Source organism: Cupressus sempervirens, chromosome 10, assembly GCF_028749045.1.
Source record: "Cupressus sempervirens isolate cs-2001-9-10 chromosome 10, ASM2874904v1, whole genome shotgun sequence".
Taxonomy (NCBI): Eukaryota; Viridiplantae; Streptophyta; class Pinopsida; order Cupressales; family Cupressaceae; genus Cupressus; species Cupressus sempervirens.
Genome location: NC_143127.1, coordinates 34,978,979 through 35,006,906, shown reverse-complemented (window position 1 = coordinate 35,006,906; position 27,928 = coordinate 34,978,979). Strand labels below are relative to the sequence as shown.

Here is a 27,928-nt window from a genome sequence, read left to right as displayed (position 1 = left end):
GAATATGGAAGTGGCCTTGAGGTTTAAAATACACGCGCTCTTTCCCAATGAAGCTTTAGGTGTTGTAATCTACTTTGAAGACACACGTGTTTATAGCATACAATGTTCTTTCCAACTTGAAATCATCACCAACATAAATGAAAAGTGCGGATTCATCAACAAGAAAGTAAATCGAGCGTGTGCATGAGCAAAATGTTGAAAATGAAATCAATTTCTTTTAAGGAATTCAAGAGTATGTGAATTCATTTTAAGCACCAATTTCAAATATTTGTTAGCCTAAGCATTCATGTCAATTTCCTTAAGATATTCAAGAGTGTGTGAATTCATTTTAAGCACCAAATCCAAATGTTCATCGCCATGTTCTTTGATTCTTAAGCATTTAAGATTTGATGAGATTCATTTTAAACCCAAATTGAAATGTGTATCATAGCATTATTCTTTCACCTTTATGCATTCAAGAGTGTATTTGACTTCTAAGAATGCATTCCAAAAAATGTTTGTGAATTTCCTTAAGGCATTCAAGATAGTGTTTGATTTATCCCATTAAGTGCAACATTCATTCAAAGACAAGTGTTTAAGCATCCAAGTTCATTCCCAAGAGCAATAAAACATTAAGAAAAATCTGCAAGAAAACATGGTTAGGTGTTTCTAAAATGCTCCAATCTGCAAAAAAAAAAAAAACTTGATTAGCCTCACAAGAAAAACTCCAAAATGAAGGCTTTACTATAAGAAAGTTTATTTTAACTTTTTTTGTTATTTTTTATATATGTAAATAAGGTTAGAATGGACTCAATCCTACGGAACCACCAAAAGTCAAAATTTGATTTATACTCTTTTTAAAAAATAAAATAAAAAAATCGCAGACGATAGAATGCCAGTGGAGACAATAAAATAATGCAGATGATAGAATAATGCAGACAACAAAACTAAAACTTGCCAAAAAATCACAGACAACAAAACTAAAACTCGTCAAAAAATCATAGACACCAAAATAGTTGGTCGCTGGGAAAACATAGACGCTAGTTTAGAGGCAGAGATGATAGTTTAGTGAACCACTGATTTTTAACCACCCACAACGCAAACGATAGAATAGGTTAGTGCAGACGACAAAATGTCAAAGATGACATTTTAGTAGAGGCACAAATGCTAAAACTCAGGTTTAATGCCAAAAAAGGTAGGGTCAAAATAGCAAGGGCAGAGATGCTAATCTATGCAGACACTAGTTTGCACAGATGTTAATCTGTGGAGACAATGGAACGCAGATGACACTGCATTTGGTACAGACAACAATGCTTGGGTTTTTGGCCATGAGTTATGATTTTTGACAAATTTTTTGAAGGGAAAATAGGGATGTGAGTCCCACTGGGCATGCCAAAATGTATGCTAAAAGAAATTAACTGTAGGGAGCATGAATCAACAAGCAAACATTAGTTCAAGCCAAAATATGCATCAAGTACTTATCAAAATAAAAGAATTAACTAATGCTTGCTTGAGTTTTGTAACTCACTGCAACCAACAAACCAAATCCTCAAGCAACCTCAAATAGCTCCACAAAGGCTCCCATAAGAGGCCTTGTTGGTGTGTTAAGATTAGAGGTATGTTTAGTGTGCTCTCCCAAACACAACTATGTGATTGAATCTCTTGAATAGTGAATGTGCAAATGTGAGTGATGAAACTATGAACCTATGCTATATGAAATGAAGAACACCTCAAACAATGGCTATGAAAGAAACCATGTTTGAAGGCATTCAAGGATGGAGATGTGAAATGCAACAAAAGAAACTAAATTAATATGCAAGCTACACTAACATGCAAGTGAAATGGAGATGCAAATGCATGAGGAAACTAGACTAATAATGCAAATAGAATCTAAAAACCAGCTACCAAGAGTTAGTATGCAACCTAGAAATCACTATGAAAGCTCTCAAAACTCAAACTAGTATGATAACAATGCAATTATGGGAGATGAAAATGCTTGAGATAAGGGCTCTATTTATAGGCTTGAGGGAGACCCTGGGTGAGGTGGCATCTATGTGGCATCCACATAGTACCACAAGGAGACACATAAGCAAGCCATGCAAGTGGTCAACATTCAAAGTTTTTTCACACATGTGTGAGCAAACTTGGAGAGAAGAGTGGGGGACAAAGCTTGCAAGAGGGAGTTGTCTCACACATGTGTGAGCACACACTTAGGCTTAAGAAGGATTTAGCAAGATGATTAGGACATTTAAGTGAGATTAAATGGTGAATAGGCTTAGGAGGATGAAAGTGATGTGTGTAGGCTAGGTCTAAGGCTAGGCTTAAGATAAAATTAAATAAGATTTAATTTAATCATAGGTTTAAAGGAATTAATGAGATGTGGGGGTTTAAATAAATAAGATTTATTTAAAAAGGGGATTATGGAGAATCATGTGTTAAATAAATTTAACACATTAAGGCTAGAAGTATTTAAATTAAATTTAAATACTTTAGAAAAATGAGCCTACTTAAATAAATAAATTTAATTAAATAGGTAGAAGAATATGCCAAATATAATTAATTAATAAATAATTAATTATAATGCCACGGGCAATATTAAATAAATTAATATAGTCTTTTGGGATGATTTTAAGTGTCTACATCTTTTTAAGATAAAAATAGGTTTGAATAAATTTTCTATTGAATCTAAAGAAATTATGGACGTCAGGTAGACCAAAGCCACTCAGGATTTACAAGAGGTCAAAACTACATAATGGCCTACAAAAAGGGAGATTTATGTTTGGGAGGTGTAGAAGAGATTAAAGCCCTATCGGAAATAAGTAGTTGAGATATTTCTCATTAAGGACAATGAAGGAAAAAGAAAAGAAAAATCAAAAAGCATGACATAAATGTTCACTTATTGTCTCAATTACTTTTCTTTTTTTGATCAATATTTTGATGAATGTTCTATATATCTTTTGTTCTCATCTTTCCACATTTTTTATCCATTCTTGTTTTGACATGTGTCCTCCTCACATCTGTAGCTTGTTGTAATCCTATATATGGATTTCCAAGATGAGGAGTAGAGGTTGATCATCTGTAGAATTTTCTCATTATCATATTTTATTTTACAATATGTCCATTTGTCCTATAATTATGTGAATGAATTCAGTTCTTGCATACTTGAATATAAAAAGTAAATATTTGGTACCACTGGCTTGTTTCTAAGTTGTATTATGAGCCTCTTTTAGTATTACAAACATTTTCAAGAGAAGGATTTTCCCTTAAATATCATTGTCTTTGAGTTTTGTCTCCTTTCTCATATATCCATAATCTTGAGACTGATATGAACAAGTTTCATTCAGTCTAATGCAATTCACACAAATTGTATATCTTTTATTGATAGCTAATAATTTAAAGAATTAGGTAATTTCTTTCTGTAATTGATAAGGTTTATGGTTTATGAAAAGGATATGGTAAGAATGAAATTTAGAGTTTAATGTTGATAATTTCAATCACGAGTTGATTAAAAAGGTCCAAGTCTGTTGATCTTTGACTATATATCCCAATGGATAAGACACTAGTCTATAAAAATTGAAGAACAAGTTGATGATTCGCTTGATTTCGGGAAATACATAACAAACAAATCAATTTACCATTTTATGTACTAAGAACTAAAAGTGCTAGTCATTACTTATTTGCAACTAGTTTTTGGTTATAGTTAGCTACTATGTCTAGGAATTTTATTTAGCAAATCGTAGAAGAATATTGACCATTTTCATTGTAGGGAACAATCTTTGAAGAATAAGAATATCAAATTAGAAAGATTAATCCCTAAGGTTTGCCTACCTTGGTCTTGCAAAGCCTAAAGTGAAGTGAGTCCTAATGACTCTGTTAATGTTGGCCCAAAACTAAGATTTAGCCTTGTTGAATATAGGATTTAGCTAATCCTTAGCGTGTCTCTGTCTTATTGTTTCCTAGTATTAAGTTTAAATCAATTTGATATATTTCTTACCAAAAAGCACTCCAACACCATGGATGCAAATGTCATCTTTGTTATACTTCAATTGCCACAAATAAATTGATCATTGTTTTTTTTTTTTTTAAATCTTAACCTTACAATGCTTAGTGAACTTTGTCATGCCAACTAGATAATGATCATTGATTCTTTGCATAAATTAGGTAGCCTCACCTTTACAAAAGATGTGCCAAATCATAAATTTATACCTTACACCTTTACAAGATGAGGGTCCAATCTAAACCTCTCATACCCTATAAAGATTTTAATAGCTTATCCTTGAGAAGATGTTGCACTTCACATCAAGCACCCTTGATCAATTATGAAAGTGCAACTATAACCATGAAAGGCTCGATCCTAACATATATATAATGTCTTTCTAGAATCAAGTGCATGGAAGTACATGAGACCTTGACATTGATTTGCATTTCCAATGTACATAGACTTTATTCTTGGAATATTACACTAATCAAACTAGACTAGAGGCTTGATTACAATTATAAATTCCCTAAAAAATAAGCTAAACCTTTTTTGAATCCTATACACCACAACACGTGTGGGTTAAAATATGAATATAATTTCCTTTAGCATGCATTATTATTTGAGAAATAAAAAGAGGAATGGTTGTTTTTGTCATGAAGGATCTCTACCATGTTGATGTGGCTTTGTTACATGTTATGCCAACAGGTGTTAATAGTTGTCACTGCATGCTTACATGTCGACCAACATCCCCTGAAAAAGCTTACTAAAGGATGAGTCCTCCTAACTCCCACACACTTGGTAATCAAGTCACAATTATGTGTGGCTTGGCTAAGTTGGACGAGGTGATTGTTTACTAGTTAAGGGCCTCTGGTGGTAACCTTTGTAATGTTGGGGACTTGAAATATGTTGTTCCTAATAGTATCTTGCTAAACTTAACAAATAAAGAGCAAAAGATAGAACATGGATCTAAGATTATTTGACTGTAGTCTATATTTACTTTTAATTCCATTAAAAAGACATATCAAAGGTAAGAGTAACCAACTTAACACATGAATGACCATCAAACATTTACATATGCAAGCATTGAAATGAAGTCACTACTAATAGCAACTAATATCATTCATACATTCACTCAAGCCAAGGATAGAAACACAAGTAAAATAGAAAGCTCTCACTGTATTTAAAGATAAAGGAACACTAGAAGTGAAGCACAACATGTGTCCTTTATTCCAAATGTAGCTACAATGAGGCTAGCATCATTGGTTCAATCATCCATTCATACTCCAAGGAAGTTGATCAAACACCATTGAAGATACTATCAACATAAGAAATCAAAATGAAAATCCTCAAAGTGCAAGCACATAAATAACAAAATCATCAATTTTGTTGACCCTTGAGGTTTCAAATGAGCTCTTATCTATATACAAATTCCTTTTTGTACATTGGGATTTTCAACCTGGCCTACCTATTTACATTTCCCTACAAACAGGTACTATCTATAAAAACTTTATGTATATTTCCTTATTCACAACACTAAATGGGGCAGAAGAGAGAAGGGGAAGAAGTGGGAGAAAGTAAATTTGGGGATTTTGATTCCAACAAGGATCATCATACCATGTCTCTTATATCTATCCAGTTTGGTATCTTTGGGTTTTCCACTTCATAAATGTAATGTTGACTTCACATATCTAGTACTACCATGTACAAGCAACCTTAAATGCATGGTTGAAACCTTAGATAATGTGAAAGCATTGAGGTCTCTTAATCATGCTATATTCATGTCAGATTATACCATGCCACTTTTGGCATGGCTTTGACAATCCTTTGTGGGCTATATGGAAATCATCAACATTGTTCACTGCAATAATGGATGAATGAAATAATATAGGCACTGGGCTCTGGAGCTCATCTAATGGAGGTTCCTCAAATGGATTAAGTAGATTTGAAGGCTCACTTGTTTTATCTTTCTCTTCAGCCCAACCTATCAGTTGATGGGTTGATGTTCCTAGTGGTGGTCTCTATTGCATGGTGATCTAGGGAGGTGGATTTATGCAAATACTATTGGGATACACCCTATCAAATTATGTGTGGCTCCTTTCCACCACATATTTAGTTACATTTTAAACCTCCAAATTCTCCAATATGATCCAATCTACTAGAGGATTACTTAATTTATCTACCTTCCTCTTTATGAATAATGCGTCAATATTCCCTTCATCCTTGAAATGTTTTGGGAGGGTCTACAACTCGTAGGCCACCATCTCCTAGTGAGTTAAACATTTGTATTGCCTTTGTTAGAGCTCAAAATCATCTTGGAAATTTTCCTAGAAGCTATCAAAGTTTGGTATGTGATGTCTTCAACACTTGGGCACAAGCTTCTCTACTTATCCTTGTATATCAAAATTCCTTTGGGTGAAATAGAATTTAGCAAAATTGAGGGTGTTTAGTTCATTGGCCTCCTCTTTGATTGTGGCTAGTGTGTAGTTATAGTCACCACATTTTATGGGGAATTAAACATTTATAGTCTTCTTTAATTCACATAATTGGTGCACTTACAGGGCCTTCCTACCAGATTCAAGCTAGGAAATCCTATTTTTACAAACCACTAGTAGTGATTAGGGTTAAATTTTGAATCTGACAACTTGGATGTAGGTGCATCTTTTATTTTAAATAAATTATGCAACCCATTCCTTCATTATCTTCCTAGCCTCTTTGGGGAAGTGTTTCCCGACATTGTTGAAGATCATAATTATCATTTGATATGCCACAAAATAGTCATTAATGTTGCAAAAATGGACAAATAAATTGTCAAATAATAATCGGGGGTAGTACTACCACGGAGTTAAATATTTTAGCATATTTCTCATCACCTTATTAGTTGTTAAGCCTCAAAGATTAGGTCTCTATCACCCAATATCCACACCACAAAAGATATCATGTAGAAATGCTTCTTCTTCTCCAAATTATTTAGTTATTGGTGGATGTGGTTGGAGATGAAAGTGGGCTAGTGGAGCAATACTTGATTCTGCATGACAAAATAAATAAATAATACGTCCAAGGGTTAAACTTCTTGGAACTTGGTTTGTCAGAGACTCTACATTGGAAATAAATGTAGGCTTGGATAGGATCAATGAAATACTTTTAGTGGAGTGATAATGAAGTTTTCCTTGCTTCTCTCAGAGGTTTCTTTAGCCATTGTTCATTTAACCATCCTTGGGCCCTAAGTTCATCTTTCTCAATTTATTTTTGGGCCTCCACTTGGCTCATTCTTCTCATTCTTTCTCCCTAGTCTGAGATGCAAAGTGTCACTCTAAAAAATTCTTCACTAAGGGTGATGAGGGACTCACCTAATTATTGTATTATCATTCATGTGTTAGGATTTTAGTTATTTATAAATATTATAGTGATCTTTAGATACTAGAAGGAATTGGGGAAATACCCTACATGTAATAGTTTGGAGGTGGAAACTTGAACAACCACTAGTAAAAAATTAACAATATGTGACTAAAAATATCACTAAAAATTGTATATACATGACAAAACTTAGTAAAGGGACTAATAGTAGTTAATAACCAATCATTTATAACACTATTAAATTTACTACTAAGCAATATTAGTCACTTATGTGATCACTGAATTTGGTCATTGATTTAGTCATACATTAAGTCATATATTTAGTAATATATTTAATCACATATTTGATGTTGATTTAGTCACATATTTAGTGGTATAATAACATATTTAACAGTACATTTTCTCACATATTTAGTAGCCTATTTAGTCACATATTTGATAGTGTATATTGTCATAACATGACACAATGGAATCAAACTCCTGCTTGTAAAGCAGTTGCTCTCCATTGAGCTAGCACCCTTAAAAGACAGAATAAATTATTATTTATTTATGTTCATTAATACTATCATTGGTTTTTCTTCATATAATATCAAACCCTTTCTATTATCCCTGAACCATGTCACTATTATCTTTAAAGCAAGCATAGCATAGAAAATACCTATATGATGAGACTAGTCATGCATCCCAACATTGTACAACTATTTTAAGTCATGGAAAAGAATGCCAAAATCTATTTTATTAGGGAATGTGTTAGAGGAGGAGATCTGTTCAAAAAAGTTGTCAAAGGAAAGATAAAGGAGAATGTGGCAAGGAAGTACTTCCAATAACATATTAGTACAATAGACTTCTATCACAATAGGGGAGTTCATTATAGAGATTTTAAACTACGAAAAATGATTCTAGATGAGAGCAAAAATTTGAAAGTCTTAGACTTTGGATTAAGTACAGTGACTCAATAGTTAAGGAAAGGTGGTCTATTGTATACAAATTTTGGTATTCCTACATATTTTGCACCTGAAATTATTACAATAAAATGCTCTAATGGTGTCAAGGAAAATGTATGGTCATGCGGGGCTATTTTATTTATTTTGGTGACTGCTTATGTAGCTTTTCATGATCCTAATCTAATGGCCATGTATAATAAGATATGCAAGGGAGAACTTAAATGTCCATATTGGTTTTCATATATATATATATATATATATATATATATATATATATATATATATATATATATATATATATATGATGTTAGAAGATTAATGAATGCATTATTAGATACCCATCCTAAAACTTAGATCACTATTCCACAATTTGATGGAAAGTCTATGGTTCAAAAAGAATTTCAAGCCTATGCATTTTGAGATAGAAGATGATGATGTTATTAGCAAAATTTTTGACAAAGTGAGTTCCTAGGTGAGTAATAATTCATCCCCTTATATAATAACACTCACGTAAGAAGTTATTAAGCTTAAATTAATTTGATATCATTTGTTTTTCTCAAGGCTTTAACCTTTCACACGTATTTGAAGAGAAAAACATATAAAATTTTGAGAAGTGTTTTACATCTACTTAGTCATTTTATTGCATAATCTCAAAGATTAAGGAAGTAGCCAAACTTTTGAACTTTGATGTGAAAAAAATTGATTGTACAATCAACATTTGAGGAAACAAGAATGGCAGAAAAAGGTAACTTGGTAGTTTCTATAAAGATTTTCAATGACACAGGCAATGGTCCAATAACTAGGGCCAAAGGCTCACCCAACTATCCAAACCATCCTACAAGAGTTAACACAATGGAAGCAAACACAAGGAACAACAACCAAAGGAGGAAGAAGAGAGAATAATTTTATTGATTCATCAAAATATCTTCATACATGCCTAGTTGTAAGGCCTTTTGGGTTACGACCAATTACAATACATTCATATACAAAGATCCAACAACAAATTTGCACCTTTAGTTTTGCTCTAAAATCCTCCTCTCTAAAACTTGCCTAATTCTAAGCCTAAATACTCTATATATACTTGCCAAAATGGCTAATATATTATTCTAGAACATTACATAAGAGGAAGGTTGACCCAACAATGGACTGGACTCATCCCAAGAAAAGATCTTAACATAAATTTTGCGAATAAAATAAATCCCACAAATCGGCCCGTAGAAATCACATCCAAATACTAACACTTGGCATACATTGGGTAACTCAACACATGAAGAAATACTCGGCATACATTGAGTAACTTGGCACATGAAGAAACATTCGGCATACATTGAGTAACTCAACACATGAAGAATCACTCAGCATATACTGGGTAACTCGATACATGAAGGAATTGCTACAGTAACTTGGCACATCAAGGAATTGCTACAGTAACTCAGTACATGAAGGAATTAGAACTGCTAGGTACATGAAGGAAACTGCACTACTAGACACATGAAGAAAACTATACTGCTAGGCACATGAAGGAAACTGGATTGCTAGACACATGAAGGAGACTAGATTGCTAGGCACATGAAGGAACTGCTAGACACATGAAGGACTGCTAGGCACATGAAGGAACTACTAGGCATATAAAGGAGCTGCTAGGCATATGAAGGAACTACTAGGCACATGAAGGAACTACTAGGCACATGAATGACTGGTAGGCACATGAAGGAACTGCAAAATGAACAAAATGAGTAGGATAACAAGGCAACCCAAGATGCTCCTGCATTAGACAATCGAGGTTGAAAGAAATGATTCTTTTGAATCATCGAGATGTCCCAACTTGAGCTGAATCCAACTCAAATTGAGAAATCCATGAAGCATCTTCAATAGGTCTATTCTTCCATTTCACCAAATATTCATAGTAATCTTTTCCTCTTGTGCTCTTGCCAACTCTCTAATCCAATATTTGTTCAACTTCTTCAATTTGCTTCTTAGGATAATCATCTGATACAACAACTTCATCCTCTGACTCATGATACTTATACAAATCAGCAATATTGAGTATAGGAGATATATCCATGTCATCAGGTAACTCAACTTCATAAGCATTACCACTGTCAAACTTCTTCAAGATCTTACAAGGTCCAAATTTCTTCATCTTCAGCTTACTGTATGTTCCAACTGGGAATCTTCCTTTCTTTAGATGAACCATCACCTCATCACCAACTTGAAAATCATGGTGTCTTCTAGACTGATCAGCATTCTCCTTATACTTCTAATTACTTTGTTCCAACCTCAACTTTACTTCCTTATGTAAAGACTCCATAAAATCAGCAAATTCTTTTCTTGCAACACTTTTCTTTTCTTTGCCAGCAACATCTCTCAAATCTAATATACCTCTAGGATACATTCTAGTAACAATCTCAAAAGGTGTCTTCCCTGTACTCCTATTCATAGAATTATTATATGCAAATTTAGCTTGTGCCATTACCATCTCCCAATTACTTGGTTTATTCCCAACCAAACATCTTAGAAAATTTCCTAAGCTTCTATTCACCACCTTTGTCTGTCCATCTATTTGTGGATGGAATGTAGAACTAAACTTCAATTCAGTACCCATCTTCTTCCACAAATTCTTCCAAAAGTATCCAACAAACTTACTATCTCTATTAGAAATAATACTTCTCGTAATCCATGCAATCTTACAATCTCTTTAAAGAAAAGTTCAGCAACATGCCCAACATCTGACGTCTTCTTACATGGTATGAAATGAGCCATCTTAGAAAATTTGTCCACTACAACAAATATGGAATCATACCCTTTCATTGTCTTAGGAAATCTAAGAACAAAATCCATACTAATGTCAGTCCAAGGTTTCTCAGGAACAGTAATAGGTGTATACAAACCAATAGTTTGACTCACCCCTTTTGTAACTTGAAAAACTCCACAACTCTTTACAAATTTTTAAACATTCTTATACATTTGTGGCCAATAATACTTCTCTTTAAGCAAAACTCAATGTCTTATCAATTCCAAAATGTCCAACTAATCCACCACTATGCTTTTCCTTAATCAAATTCAACCTCATAGGACTTCTAGGAATGCACAACTAAATACTTTTGAACAACATACCTTCTTGAATGAAATATTCATCATACTTACTTATGTGGTTTGTTAGATTTGGTGCTCTACACTTTCTCTATGCCTCGGAAAAATTAGGGTCAACATCATATAACTTTTTCATCTCATCAAAACCAAAAGTTCAACCTTCATTTCAGTCAACAAAGAACATCTTCTACTCAATGCATTAGCAACTATGTTAGTAACTCCACTCTTATGCTTGATCACAAATGTACAACTCTGCAAGTACTCAACCCACTTCATATGTCTTTGATTCATTTTATGCTGACTTCCCAAGTACTGTAAAGCTTTATGATCAGTATACAACACAAACTCCTTAGGAATCAAATAATGTCTCCACTTCTTCAATGCTTGAACAATAGCATAAAACTCTTGATCATACATAGAACATTTCCTTTTAGTATCATTCAACTTTCCACTAAAGAAAGCAACAGGCTTACCTTCTTGACTTAATACAGCTCCTATTGCATTACCACTTGCATCACATTCAACTTGAAATACTTTGTTGAAATCAGACAAAGCCAATATAGGTAATTCAACAACCTTTTGTTTCAAAGTCTCAAAACTCTTATTAGCTCCATGTGTCCACTTGAATTCATTTTTATCTTCCCTCGTTATTTTAATCATAGCATTACAAATAGCACTAAAATTCTTTATAAACTTTCTATAAAAACTAGCCAAACCATGAAATGATCTTACCTCACTCACATTCTCCAGTGTAGGCCATTCCAAAATTACTTTAACCTTCTTAGGATCCATCTTCAAACCATCAGCTAAAATCACAAATCCTAGATACACAATCTCCTCTTGCATAAAATTAGATTAATCAACAACTTTTCCTCTTTCAACCTCTGTAATACTTGTCTAATATGCTCAAGATGTTCTTCCTTAGTTTTATTGAATATCAGAATATCATCCAAATAAACAATCACAAACTTACCCAAGAATCTTTTCAAAACTTCATTCATCAACCTCATGAAAGTACTAGGTGCATTAGTCAAACTAAAAAGCATAACCAACCATTCATTCAAACCATCTTTTCTCTTGAAAGTAGTCTTCCATTCATCACCTTCTCTAATTCTAATCTGATGATAGCCACTCTTCAAATCAATCTTGGTAAAATACTTTGCTCCACTCAAACAATCCATTATGTCATCCATCCTCGACATAGGAAACCTACATTTCACTGTTATCTTGTTAATGGCTTTGGAATCAGTACACATTCTCCATTCTCCATTCTTTTTGGGTGCTAATACAGTAGGTACAACACATGAACTCAAGCTTTCTTTGATCAAACCTTTCTATAACAACTCATGCACTTGTCTGTTAAGTTCTTCATTCTTTGTAGGTGTCAATATATATGGTGTTTTGTTTGGCAAACTAGCTCTAGGAATCAGATCCATACAATGACTTATACTTCTTATTGGAGGTAAACCATCAGGAATATCATCAGCAATAATGTCTTTATACTCATTCAACAATTCTGTAATTTCTATTGGTACTTAGCTATCACTATCTACTGTCACTCGGTCATTACTAGCTTTTGCTACTCGACCATTACTACCAACACTTGGTCCTCTAGGAACTATGGCAAAACAAACTTGATTCCTTTTCATTTCCTTTACAAATTGTTTCCCATTAACCATGCCAATTTTTATAGCAGTACAATTAACCCTATCTGGACTTTCAATCAAAGGCAACAATGTTTGTTTTTTCCTATTTACCCAAAGAGTATATTGATTCAATCTTCCATCATGTACAACATATCTATCATATTGCCAAGGTCTACCCAACAAAATATGACAACCATCCATGGGCATAATATCACAAAAACTTCATCAAAGTAATGTCCAATTTTGAACTTCATAAGGCATTGCTCACTTACCAATATCTTATGTTCATCTTTGATCCATGAAACATGATGGGTTTGGGATGTTTCAGCCTCTACAACTGCAACTTTGTAACCAAATCCTCTGATGCTAGATTTGTAGAACTTCCACTATTAATAATCACTTTGTAGCATTTTCTAGCCATCTTACATCTTGTCTTGAAAAGACTTCTCCTTAAAACAGGTTCCTCATCACTTCCTTTACTACATAAGGTTCAACTCACCATCAGATTTTCTCCAGCCGCAGGTCCACTTGGTGAACTCTCAATGTCTTCTTGAATCACAACATTTCTATTATTCTGTCCACTTTCAGAGGATCTACATTCAAAATATATGTTCCCTTCTTTGCCACATCTAAAACAATTACTATGAAATCCACCTCTAGAATAAGAATTACCTCTTCCTTGGTAAGAATTAGTGCCTCCTCATAAGAATTACCACTTTTCCATTCGATCTTGCCTTTGTCATCATTCTTACATTCAGATTTTCCTTTATCCTACACAAAACTTTTAGATATACCTCTGCCTCTCTGGAATCTGCCAACTCTACCTTTGTCTTTGTTCATGCTTCTTTATCAAGATCTCCTCATCCTTCAAGGCATATTGGTATGCTTCTTCCACACTCTCCAACTTCACAAAAATTATTTCATCTTGTATTCTAGATCTCAATCCATTTATGTACCTTGAAATTTTCTCAACATCATCATCCACATGTCTAGATCTGATGTCTAGTCTATAGAATTTCTCAGTATACTCTTTCATAGTCATGTCTTTTTGCTTCAAATTTTGCATCTTTCTGAACAAGTTAACTTGGTAATCAATAGGAAAGAATTTTTTCTTTACCTTGTTCACCATCTTTGGCCTCTTTGGTCAAGTTTTGATCTTCTCCTTTCCTCTCCTTTGTCTATCAGTTTGCAAGTGCTCCCACCATAGTGATGCATGACCTTTCAACCTAGTGACTGAAATCTTCACCTTTCTATTATTAGGAATGTTTTCATACTCAAAGAACTTCTCCATATCAGAGATCTAATCCAACACAATATTGGTGTCCAATTTTCCCTCATAAAGAACAACTTCCACAACAAGCTTTGAATTTTCCCTAGACAACACTCACAACAATCTTTCCTCATCTTGATCTTCTTCAGGTTCTGGATTATGGTTTGGTGTTGCTACTTCATCATCACTTACATCATCAAGATGTGCTCCTCTCCTCTAGGCTATCTCCACAACATCTAATCTGGCTACAATTTGTCTCAACTGATCCAATATAGCATCATCAACATTTCTTCTACCATGAACCATCTTTACAAATCAGGTTCCTACAAGATCATAACCCTCTACAAGTTATAAGTCAAATCTATAAATCTGCCACCCTACAACCAAATTTGAATTAGGGTTCTACATGATCCAATCTCCACAAGGATGAACCTCAAGCTCTGATACCAACTGACATAGGCAACAAATGAATAACTAGGGCCAAAGTCTTAGCCAGCTATCCAAACCACCCTGCAAGAGTTAACACAACATAAGCAAACACAAGGAACAACAACCAAAGGAGGAGGAAGAGAGAATACTTTTATTGATTCATCAAGATATCTTCATACATGCCCAACTATAAGGCCTTTTGGGTTATGACCAATTACAATACATTCATATACAAAGATCCAACATCAAATTTGCACCTTCAATTCTGCTCTAAAATCCTCCTCTCTAAAACTTGCCTAACTCTAAGCCTAAACATTCTATATATATTTGCCAAAATGGCTTACAAATTATTCTAAAACATTACATAAGAGGAAGGTCGACCCAACAATGGTTTGGACTCATCCCAAGAAAAGATCTTAACATAAACGTCATGAATGAAATAAATCCTGCAAGTCAACCCACAAAAATCACATCCAAATTCTGGCACTCGATATACACTGGGTAACTTGGCACATGAAGAAACACTCGACATACACTAAGTAACTTGGCACATGAAGAGTCACTCAGCATACACTAGGTAACTTGACACATGAAAGAATTGCTGCAGTAACTTGGCACATGAAGGAATTGCTATAGTAACTCGGCACATGAAGGAATCAGAACTGCTAGGCACATGAAGGAAACTACAATGCTAGGCACGTGAAGGAAACTGCACTGCTAGGCACATGAAGGAAACTAGATTGCTAGGCACATGAAGGAACTGCTAGGCACATGAAGGACTTCTAGGCACATGAAGGAACTACTAGGCACATGAAGGAACTACTAGGCACATGAAGGACTGCTAGGCACATGAAGGAATTGCTAGGCACATGAAGGAACTACTAGGCACATGAAGGATTGCTAAGCACACGAATGAACTATAAAATGAACAAAATGAGCAGGATAACAAGGCAATTCAGGATGCTCCTACATCATTTAAGGTGAAACCTTCATTCTTTGTAGTGGAGTTGAGAAAATTATGTGTCAGATACACAATAAAATATGAAAATTTCTATAATAAGAAGCTCAAACCTGCTCTCAAAGATATTGTGTAGGTTTGGCAAGATGATGATCAAATTAGTTTGGGACTTGGGTCTTTCTTAAGGAAGGAACCAATCTTATGAAATCAATTTTGAGGAAAATAGATTGAAAAATCAAGAAGCTAGGAAATAAAATTGACACCAGTTGATTCCTGTTCACCTCAAGGAACTCAAGAAAACCTATCCATGTTAAAGAAAAGGTGAACTATACATATTCTTGAATCATTTGAAGGTTTAATAAGATAAAAAAGGTGTCGTTAATCTGAGATGTTCTAAGAAATATTGTAGTATTGAATTTGATTTTGAACATAAGGCTAAGAGTAATCACTCTAATAATTCTACTTTTGATGAGGATTCACTAGGGGTTGCCAATATTGCATGATTTTTATAAGGATAGAGTTATTGATATTTGTGGGCAAAGATTTAATAAGGATCAACATATTAGTTGTTAACTTGGGTAGAAGAGTGATTGGAGATGGTTTGGATTGTAAAAGTCTTATGAGGGTATGGGAAGTACCTATATCATATAAGTATAAGTAATTTGGATTATTGCAAGCTGGACATAGAAATAAACACATGTTCACAAAATGTTAGAAAAGTATTTGAAGATGACAATAATTTCTAAGCAAACAATTTTATTGGAAAACACATCTCTAAGGAGAATATGTTAAATATCATGTGATAACAAGCAACCATCCTATATTTGGTATCCAATTCAAAGAAGGATAAGAAATTAACTCTTAGTAAGAGAATATTTCCAAGAGATCAAGATATATATCATATATGATATTAAAAAATAGATAACCTCTCTTATTCAACCATGCATGGAAGTACTTTGTAGTACCAAAACAAGCTGTGCATTTAATTTCCAAAAGAAGAAATGTTCACAAAATGTTAGAAAAGTATTAGAAGATGACAATAATTTCTAAGAAAACAATTTTATTGGAAAACATCTCTAAGGAGAATATGTTAAGTATCATGTGATAACAAGCAACCATCTTGTAATTGGTATCCAATTCAAAGAAGGATAAGAAATTAACTCTTAGTAAGAGAATATTTCCAAGAGGCCAAGACATATATCTTATATGATATTAAAAAATAGATATCCTCTCTTATTCAACCATGCATGGAAGTACTTTACAATACCAAAACAAGCTCTGCATTTAATTTCCAAAAGAAAACATAATCATGCATAAAAAAATATTCTAGAATTATTTTAAAATAATTTTGAAGACTCTACACAATTAAATTAACATAAATACTAACTTTAATGGTCTACCATCTAATACATATCCATTACAACCTGAATATAATGTATGGCTTTTTTCACCTTTATATAGGTAAATACCCGAGATGTGAAAAAAAATGATTGGATGAAACTATCAAGCCTACTCATTGTCAAAAATACTTTCAACTCAGTTTCTAACTTCCTACTTCATAAATCTAAAACATAAATCTTATGTTCCTTGGTTGTATTCAAAACAAAAAACTTACTATGGAATAAGAAATTTTAAGTGTCACAACCCACTTTTCAAAAAGTTGCCCTGTATACTCAAAGAGAGAAATCACTTGGTCACAAAGTTGTTTAATGTTAATCATGTTAGGTTCACTAGCTTCTCCTCCCACATTGATTGATGTTGCCTATTTCAACTCTAATTCAACTTCCCCATTCAAACACAAGTTGTCATTTTAAAAATGGCATAAAAAATATAGGAACCTAAGAAAGAAATAAATTTCCTAATTAGTACAAATATAAATCTCTTATGAGCTATACTTGAAATTAATGGATTTTGTTATTACCCATGTGAGGATGGTAGCTATAAGTGCAAAAAATGTTACCCAATTCTTCTTTACAACATAGTTATTTAACCACAGCATACAAACAAATAACATCCATTAAAAAACTTATTACAATATACAATTCACTAATATAACTGAGAGGGTGGGGGGGGGGGGTGTGGTGAATTAGTTATTTGACTTATATCACAAATAACAACTTTAAACAACCTTAACCATATGAGTAATATAAACTAAAACTACAACAAGATACTCATACACAATAACACTTGATATGTTAATTAGGGAAACCCTTGATCAAAGGGAAAACCCCAGTGGAGATGATACCCACAAGATGATGTACTAATATAAATATTCCTTGTTAGAGGATAGACCCTGTTAAGAGTCTATTACAACATTCAGTACGTATGAGTCCTTGTTAGGAGACTTTGAATCCTTGTTAGAAGATTCCAACCCTGTTAGGAGTTGTGGAAGACAGCTGGATCCACTGCCCAAATAGCTTCAAGGGAAAGATCAATGAACCCATTGTCCAAATGATCTTTGTATTATTCCTTGTAGAATAATAGAACTAAATTGTACTTCCTTCCTCTATCTTTGTCCTGTCAACCAAACTTCTGCTCCTTCAGATCTTGTAACTAGATCACAAACTGCACGTGCAATAATCCCTTGGATTGCTTACATGCATTTAGTAAGCATTTTGCTCCTTTTTGCACTTCACACTTCTTACATCAATAGATACACAAATAATTCATTCTCAAATCAAGGAAAACATCTTTCCTTTATACCCCATCTTCATAATAATTCCTTGAGTTGGCCTTGAGGCTTTCCTAATTAATTAAAACAAGATAATTAATTAATTACAATTACAATAGCACTGTCGGCTTATAATCTATACAAAACTTCACATGCGCAATACTAAGGCTTGCACACTTGCTGAAATCATCACCTAACTATCCTCTGCGATTGCCTAATTGCACATCTCTTCATTACATCTTAGATGAAAGATAGCCAATAAACATCAGGAACTACTTTCCCAATATTGTGTCTCTAAAAAACTCTTTGTAACTCAGGTACAACTTTGGTACATCTTTGACTCACGCTCTGCACACTTAACCACATCATTAGGAAATTGTGCTATTCATGTCCATAACTACATATGACCAGACAATCAAACCATTGTCTGTACCATTAAGATCTCTGTCTTGCTACTCTGCCAATCTTTATAGAAACCATGCTATGTTGACATCAATGAAAAATACAACCATGATTTCAACATATCAATACTCTCAAATGCTTAGGATACTCCCTCAATGTTGTATCATCAAGATTCATGCTAACAATATCCCCCTTTAGTGTTGATGGCAACATAGATGAAAAACATCCAAGTTCCAAGAATACCAAACAATGTTTTGTTGTTGTTGTTAACTAGCATCAATTGTCCACACACTAAAAAGAATCTCAAAACAACAAGTGCACAACAGATACACACTCCTTCTTCTTAGATATCAATTACTTACTTCACACTAAATAATTAATAATACATCAAATGCAAATTCTCACTTCCTTACATGAATCTTTCTAAATCTCTCTAAAGAAATATCACTTCCCCATTACTTAGGAGTTCTTACATACATACTCTCCCCCGTGCCTTAGGAGGTGTTTTTCATACATATTCTCTCCCCCATTGACATCAATGTCAAAGGTGTCAATCTTAATACCAATTGTTAATTAGCTGCTCGAAGTCATCAACCAATTCATGTGTCCAAAGACACTGTTCAATACCAAATACCAAAAGTCCTCAATGACTCAGTACATACCAAATACTCCCCCATATAGGAAGCATCATCATCCAATCCAATCAAATAATAGTGCTATGTAACACTAGACTGATGCACTCTTTGCATCATCTACTTAGAAGTAGGCAGGAGCATAACCCCAAGCATACCTCTCAAGTACTCAAAAGTATCTTTAGGAAAAGGCTTGTAAAGATATCTACACTCTAATCCTTAGTACTTACATACTCCAATCTGATCTCCTTTTCTGTTGCTTTCTCTCTTAGCACATGATACTTAATAGACATATGCTTTGTCTTAGAATGCAATATAGGATTCTTAGATATACTCACCGTACTTGTGTTATCACAATAAATGATAACAGGTTCTTCAATCTCAATTCTAATATCTTTCAACATTTGCTTCATCCACATAACTTGATTACAATTGTTTGTTGCTGCAACATACTTTTCCTCAACAGTGCTCTGTGAAATGCAATCTTGCTTCTTGCTTAACCAAAAAACCAATTTGCCTCCAAGAAAGAATGCTCCACCACTGTACTCTTTTTGTCATCCATACTGTCTGCCCAATCAAGATCAGTATATGCACAAAGTGTAAAATCAGTTGATTTGTCATACTTGTACATAGTGGAATCACGTATTCATGAGACCTTAGAGCATAGTGCAAATAGAATGGCAAAAAACTAATCTAGACCCAAGAAATCATTGTCAAACAGATGCTCTACGAACATCCCATGTTTCCCTAACTACAACCACTAAGATTACTCTCAGACCAACACCTCAATGATAGTTCTAGAGTAGGAGTCTGCTATGAATGTAGATCTACAAATGTCTATGCAAGATCTATTTGAGAATGCAAATTATACAAGTATAATAACCCTAGAATGCTATGATATATGCATGTAATAGACTAAAAAAGTGCTAAATGATATCAAATGAACAACATAACAATGCTAAAAGGATACTAAGATGACATCAATTTTCTATAATAACAATGCTAACATGCTAACATGACACCTCTAAATATGTCTATAGTGTAGATGTATCAAAGTTGGGTCTCTTTGCTCTTGAATTTCCCTCCTATTTATAGGATTTCGGAAGGGGTTGGGGTAAACATTAGGATTTTGCTTTTGATTGGAGGGTAATGGTGAAACTATAAATATCTCATAAGGAACCAAGAGGAAAACTCCAAAAATCTTAGTTTGTAAGGATAAAAGAGGATTGTCTATTTTTTTTAAATGTTAAAAGGAGGATTTTCACTTTTGTGAGGATAAATGAATTTTGTTGATTTATTAAATGTTCCATTTATATTCAACTTTTTGTCTTTTCCTTTTTCCTTTTTTTATTTCATTTTATGTTTTTGTGAATTTTTTCCCCTCTTTTTAATGTTGATTTAGGTCCTTTTTATTTGATAGATTAATAACTTGACATAATCCTTGATTTGAAAGTCTGTTGTTTTCCTCCGATTTGATCCTTAATTTGCATTATTCAATCAAAATTTGCATTGTTTTAGGTCCTTTCCAATTCTTTAGTGTCTACAAATTCCCCTCTTTGAGCTAATATGTGAAGCACATCGGTTCAAAGACTATCTAATTTTCATCTTTAGGTCAAATTCTGATAACTGAATGTCTGATTGATGATGTTGATTGATTTGAGGTTGATATGATGCCTAATTATTGATAATTTGTTGTCTGATGATCAATTATTTGATGTCTAATTTTGATGTTTGATTTGATATATGATTTTGATGTTTGATTTGACATTGGATGTTTAAAAATCCTTCATTTAGGATAGCTTTATTGGATGCCCCAGTTTGATTTGATGTTAAAATGTTGGCTGGGATAGAACATTTTTGATATTTGAAATTTTTTGATGCCCCAGGGTAGAACATTTTTTATATTTGAATTTTTTTGATGCCCTAATATACTACCCCGGCCTTAGAAATGAAATTGGAAAAAAATTGATGTGTGAAAATATGGATATTCAAATTTTATTTCTAAAAATGTTGATGAAAATAATTGATAGTAAAATGGGGTAGATGGAGGTGACCAATTGGTTTTAGAATAATACCTAGTTCGAGGAAAAATGAGCAAAAAGCCTTAATTTGGTAAATAGGGTCCTAAAAATGTCATATAAATGCCCCCAAATGATGGTTAAATAGGTCAAAAGAACTTTTACCCTTGTCATTGTCACACTCCCTTTTGACTTTTGGTGATTTGGAGCTCTGAGCTAGTGAGGATGGTTGTCCCATTACGAGAGCATTAATTCAGGAGGGGTCACAAATACGAGCATCTAACTGACTATGGTGCCCCGGTGAGTTGTCGAGATCCTTTTTTATTTAATATTTTTGATTTTTTGATGATTTTTTCAATGTTTGTATGGATTTATTTCATGAATGTGTCATCTTAGACATTTTAGCACATTTAAATTATTTTAACGTATCCATCAAATAGACTAGTGCATCCACATAGTGAAGTAGCGCATATAAAACCCTAGTTTTACAATGAATTAGCACATACACAAAAACAATAGTGCATACATAGCTTTCCATAGTGCATTTGAATATTTTAGTGCATACAAAAAATTGGCTAGCACATATGAAGCTTAACATAACACATTTGATTTTGTAGGGTTTATTGAGTCTGATTGATGAGAAATGGTTTGTTGAAAAGATGTGTTATAACACATATGCCATGTGTCTGAGTTCTTTTACATTTTGTAGCACTTTCATATGTTTTAATAGTGCATATAAGAAATTGCGTAGGACATTTATATTCCATAGTGCATCCACTGAGTGGAATAACACTTTTGATTAGTATAATAGCACATATGATTTGCAATAGTGCAAACGGTAAATAGACCAGTGCATACGTTTTATAAAATAACACAAGTTAAACTTGCAACACTTTTGATTGTTGTCATAGAGCATATGATGATTTGAATAGCACAAACAATTTATGTAGCATTTATTGAGCATAAGATAACGCAGTAAGTTAGATAATGGGTTTGTTTGATAGCAATTTTTCATAACAAGTCAAACAATAGGGATCATTTAGTCACATAATAATGTGTAGGATCAATCAATTGATATTGGATAGATAGAAAATATTGTCGCTCTGAGGATATAGAGTAGGGAAAAACTAACATGTCCATCTTAGGAGATAGAGTATGACAAATTGACTGGTCCAAGATAGAACCATTAGTTGAATAGGTAGATTTTGATATTTGATTGATGTAAGGTGGTCACTTGTAATAAAAATTGATGTCATTGTATTGTTGTTTGATGAAATAGGTACATGGGTGCAAGCTCATGGTTAGGTAACTGTACCCGTGGCCCTTGGAGTTGATAAGCAGATTATATGTGGTAGAGCACCAAGTGATCAATAGATGTGGGTTTACTTATCTTTTACAGATGCCTTAGTTCTGAGTGAACAAAAGTTTATTGATAGATGTGATTGAGTAGTGGCATTCAAACCACAACACCTTCCACATGCCCCTGGGGGAGATGACTATTACTCCTAAGGATGTGTATTAGATTTTATAGATCCCTATAGTGGGAGATCTTGTGTACTATGATCAGACTGTAGATGGGACTATTTTTAGAAATATATTTGGTGATGACAACATCGGGGATGACTACAAGGTTTTAGTGTTGACCAACGAGGCCCAATATTGTAACTCCCTTATTCCTCATAACAAGGAAGAAACTAATATCCCAATAGATGACATTAGCTAGACCACATCAATAGACACTTCATGCTCCACCAATTGAGATAACAACTACTTATTGACATCTACTAAGGGAAAAAAGAAAGTAGGTTTTTTTATTTCTTCCACTCCTTTACCATCCCCATCAAAAAACTCCAAATAGTCACATTATGAGGAAATGGATAGCTTGATGAAAGAATTTGATCAAAAGTGAAAATTGCAATACAAAGGGGTAGGCAAGTATTCAGTCTCATTATTTGATCCCCCACTATCTCCAAGATCTCATGGCAAACCATCTTCAACCACTAGGCCTTAGCATGACCATTTCGTCAAAGAAAACAATGTACCTTCAAGTTCCATAGAGTAAACAAGTGAACAAATTTACAATCTATTGATATTTCCCCTCACCTCTTCATAAAAGGTTTTGATCTAATGAAGAAGATGGGTTACATAGGTGATGGTCCTTTAGGGAGAGGAAAAGGCATTGTTGAACCCCTAGCAACGTAGTTCAGGTCTAACAAATCAAAAATAGGGGTAGGATATTTAGAACAAGACAATGCAAAGACCATTTCTAGATCCCATTTCAAACATGGTGATTTCTCCTCTTCCACCTTGGTATGGGTACCCAAAAAAAGGATATCAATAACCAAAAAGCAAGTGATACTAAGAATGTGAATCTATCTTTCCCTAATTCATATCATACAAGAGAATTGTCCACAAACACCCCTAATAATGAAGATGATGATGATTCCACCAAGTGGGAATTTGATTCATTATCTAGAGTCTATCCATGATAAATAATGTGAATTTATTAATGTTCTGACACCTAAAAACTCAACAACACAAGGATCCACTCTTCGTTTAGACCTTACTTCACCAAGAGTTACTTTACATGCTACGCCCTTAATATTGGTGTATATAGGGTTATGAATAGTCAACTTGTGGCTATCTTAATCCTTAATTAAGTCATGTTATCATTATTATATTATTATTTAGGTAGGTAGGTTGGCCTAAGTGTTATGTAGGGTTGTGTTTGTTCAACCTAAGCATAATTAGGTATATATAGGAGGTTGTGAGTCTTATTTCAACATCATATTGTGAAGTGTGTTCTCATTGGAGATATTTGGAGGTTGCCCCCTCAAAGTGGCCTATTACTCTTAGTTATTATCAATTATTTTTATAATATTTCATATTTTTTCTTCTATTGTGCAATTTATTTCATTACAAGTGGTATCAAAGCATGATCTTGGTACCATGGAGACAAGATTTTTTCTCAACATTGGGGCGATTTTGGAAAGAGCATAACTTTAAGATTTGAGAAAAAATTTCAAATATTTTTAAAGGGTTTTTGAAGACCATATTAAAGAAGATATAGTCCAAAATTTAAAGGATTTGGAGAAAATTTGAGCAAATTATTGCAAAATTACTATTTCTACACAATTTATTGAGATCTTCATATCTCTCACATCCTGTCAAATTGGAGTATAACTTGTATTGGGTTTTTCAATACATAGTAGAGGAGCCTATATTTCAAATCTTGGAGAAATTGAAAGAATTTATTTAAAAAAAAAAAAAAAAAAAAAAAATTTCATTTGTGTGATTTATTTTAAAAATATTGGTTTTCATCATGACGGGGCCTTCAACAAGAGGCAAAGAGAATGCTACCACACTGGGGAAATCCTCTAATCAAGATTGGGAAGCAACAGAGCATAGTAATCCCAATGTGGAACTTAGTAAGTTCAAGTTAGAGGTTAAGAGGGATATGTGTGACCTATGAGGAGATATATCAGATATACAAAGCATGTTAAGCACCTATATGAATGAAACAAGGAAGGAGCTCTCAAGAAATCAAGGTGAAACCTTCAAGCTAACTAATAATGATACGAATTTTCTTAATCCTACGGGATCTAGGAATTTTTTTTCCAAAGGTGGATATGCACAAATTTGATGGCAAGGATCTTCTAACATGGATAAATCAAATGGAGATTTTTTTTTGAAGTACATCAAATCCCATATGGAGAAAAGGTCACGATGGCTTCCTTATATCTAGAACCAGATCAATTCATTTGGTATCATTTCCTTTGTACTTATAGGAGGAAAAAGGATCTCACTATATCATGGTCAATTTTTACAAAAGAACTCCAAGCACAATATAGCAATAGTGTAACAGAAAACTTTTTTAACCAACGTGCTAAGCTTCAAAAAATAGGATTAGTTAAGGATTATATTCAAAAATTCCAAAATCTACCCTTAAGAGTGGATACAATTATAGAGGAGAACTTAAATGATTTATTCTTGGGTGGTCTCAAGGATCACATTCAACATGAGGTACGCATGTTTTGTCCCAACTTAGTAAATAAGTCTTTTATATTGGCACGTAGGGTAGAGGAGAAGTTCTTGATTCCTAGAAAACAAGGGGCTAATGTGAAAAGAGAAAGTGGATATTCAATACCTTCTCTTTAGAAACCTACTAGGTTGACTCCACAACAAATTGAGGAGAAAAGAGCAAAAGGGTTGTGTTTCAATTGTGATAGCAAATATAGTCGAGGACATAAATATAGTGAAAAGAAATTGTTCTATATTGACAGTCCAAGTGAGGAAGAAGAGGATGAGCTCATATTAGAGGAGGATAGAGAGTCAGGTGAGGAATCACATGATTCTCAACCAATCATTTCTTGTCATGCACTTTTAAGTTTCAGTGCACCACAAACTCTCAAGGTAGTGGGTTTCTTAAAGAAGTAGAAAGTAACAGTGTTGATCAACTCAGGTAGCACTCATAATTTCATCAACAAAAAGTTGGCAACTCTTCTAAATTGTTTTATATATCCAACCTCAGAGTTTTAGGTTTTGATTGCAAATGAGGGCATAATTACTTGTTCCTAGGAAGTGTCATAGCATCAAATTATCCATGAGAGATTATCAACTTGATACACCAATGTATGTGATATCCATGGGTGTAATGGATATTAAATTGGGAGTACAATGGCTTACTACATTGGGAACAATTGAGATAAACTTCCAAGAACTATTCATGCAATTTCAATCAAAAGGAAAGGTAGTTGAGCTAAGGGGATTGAAGGCAAAATCCCCATAGATGGTAAGCTCTCATCAAATGAAAAAGTTTACTAAGAAAGGTGTGGATGGATTTGTGGCCCAACTATGTTCATTAGAAGTCTCTCAATCTAATGCTCTTACTCATCCACATTTACAAGCAATAATTAATCATCACTCAATGATTCTTGGAGATATGCCTAAAGGACTTCCTCCTAAGAGGGATCATGACCATGCCATACAACTAGTTCTAGGGAGCTAGCCACCAAACATCAAGCCTTATAGGTACCCACACATACAAAAAAGTGAGATAGAAAAAATTGTTGAGGAAATGCTAGAGGCAAGAATTATTAGGCATAGCCAAAGTGCTTATTCCTCACCTATTGTGATGGTGCATAAGAAGGATGAAACTTGGCACATGTTTCCAGATTATAGAGTGCTCAACGAGTACAACATTAAAGATAAGTTTCCTATTCCAGTCATCGATGATCTTCTAGATGGATTAAATGGAGCTACGTATTTTACCAAGTTAAATCTTAGATTGAGTTATCACCAAATTTGAATTTAGGAGGAAGATATTTGTAAGACAACATTTTGAACTCATGAGGGTCATTATGAATTTTTGGTGATGCCATTCGGTCTTACCAATGCACCATCTATATTCCAAAGTTTGATGAATTTCATTTTTAAGAAGTTCTTGAGAAGTTTTGTGTTAGAGTTTTTTGATGATGTATTAATTTATAGCAAGACTTGGTAAGAACATTTGTAGCATGTAGATCAAGCATTACAATTATTTGAAGATCATCAACTCTATGCTAAGCAATCTAAGTGTGCTTTTGGTCTTAAGGAGGTGGAGTATTTGGGACACATAGTTTCACATGAAGGAGTAGAGGTGGACCCTAACAAAATTAAGGCTATCATGGTATGAACTATTCCAAAAACTATTAAGAAGCTAAGGGGTTTCTTAGGATTGATAGGATGCTATAGAAGATTTTTAAAGAATTATGGTCATATAGAAGCACCCCTTACCACTCTATTGAAGAAGGATTCTTTTCATTGGAATGAATCTGCTAATGTATCATTTGAGCAATTGAAGAAGGCTATGTGTACAACTCCAGTGCTTTCCACTCCAGACTTCACTAAGGAATTTATTGTGGAATGAGATGCTTCTAGAAATGGGATAGGAGAAGTTCTCATGCAAGAAGATCAACCAATTGCTTTCAAGAGTATTCAATTAAAAGGTAAAAATCAACTCAAATCTATTTATGAGAAGGAAATGCTAGCGATCCTTCATGCAGTTAAAAAATGGAGGTCTTATTTAATGGGTTGACACTTCAAGGTTAAGATAGATCATGATAGTTTAAAATATTTTTTGGAATAAAGACTATCATCAGAAGAGCAATAAAAATGGGTCATTAAGATGTTGAGATATGATTTTGAAATTGTATGCAAGAAAGTCAAGGAAAATATTGTGGCCAATGCACTTTCCAGGAAGGATGAAAAAGATGAAGCCTTATTGTGTGCCCTTTCAATATTACGAGAAAATTTGGTAGTAGAAGCCAAAGAAGAGTGGCAAAATGATGTTACAACAAGTAATCTCATCGTGAAAATAAAAAGTGACCCTAGTAGTTCAAATAGGTTTTTTTTAAAGGGGGATATTCGTTGTTGTAAAAAGCACTTGTACCTCTACAAGAATTCCCCTCTTAAACACAAGATTCTCAAATAACTACATGAGTCCCTAATTGGTGGTCATTTAGGATTTTTGAAGACATATCATCGGGTTAAGCAAGATATTTTTTGGGAAGGG

General features: G+C 33.7%; 1 pseudogene; it reads left to right on the top strand.

The window, feature by feature from the left end:
- Positions 1-7,974: 7,974 nt before the first annotated feature.
- On the top strand, positions 7,975-15,857 carry LOC149532431 (CBL-interacting serine/threonine-protein kinase 12-like; annotated as a pseudogene).
- The last annotated feature ends 12,071 nt before the right edge of the window (positions 15,858-27,928 follow it).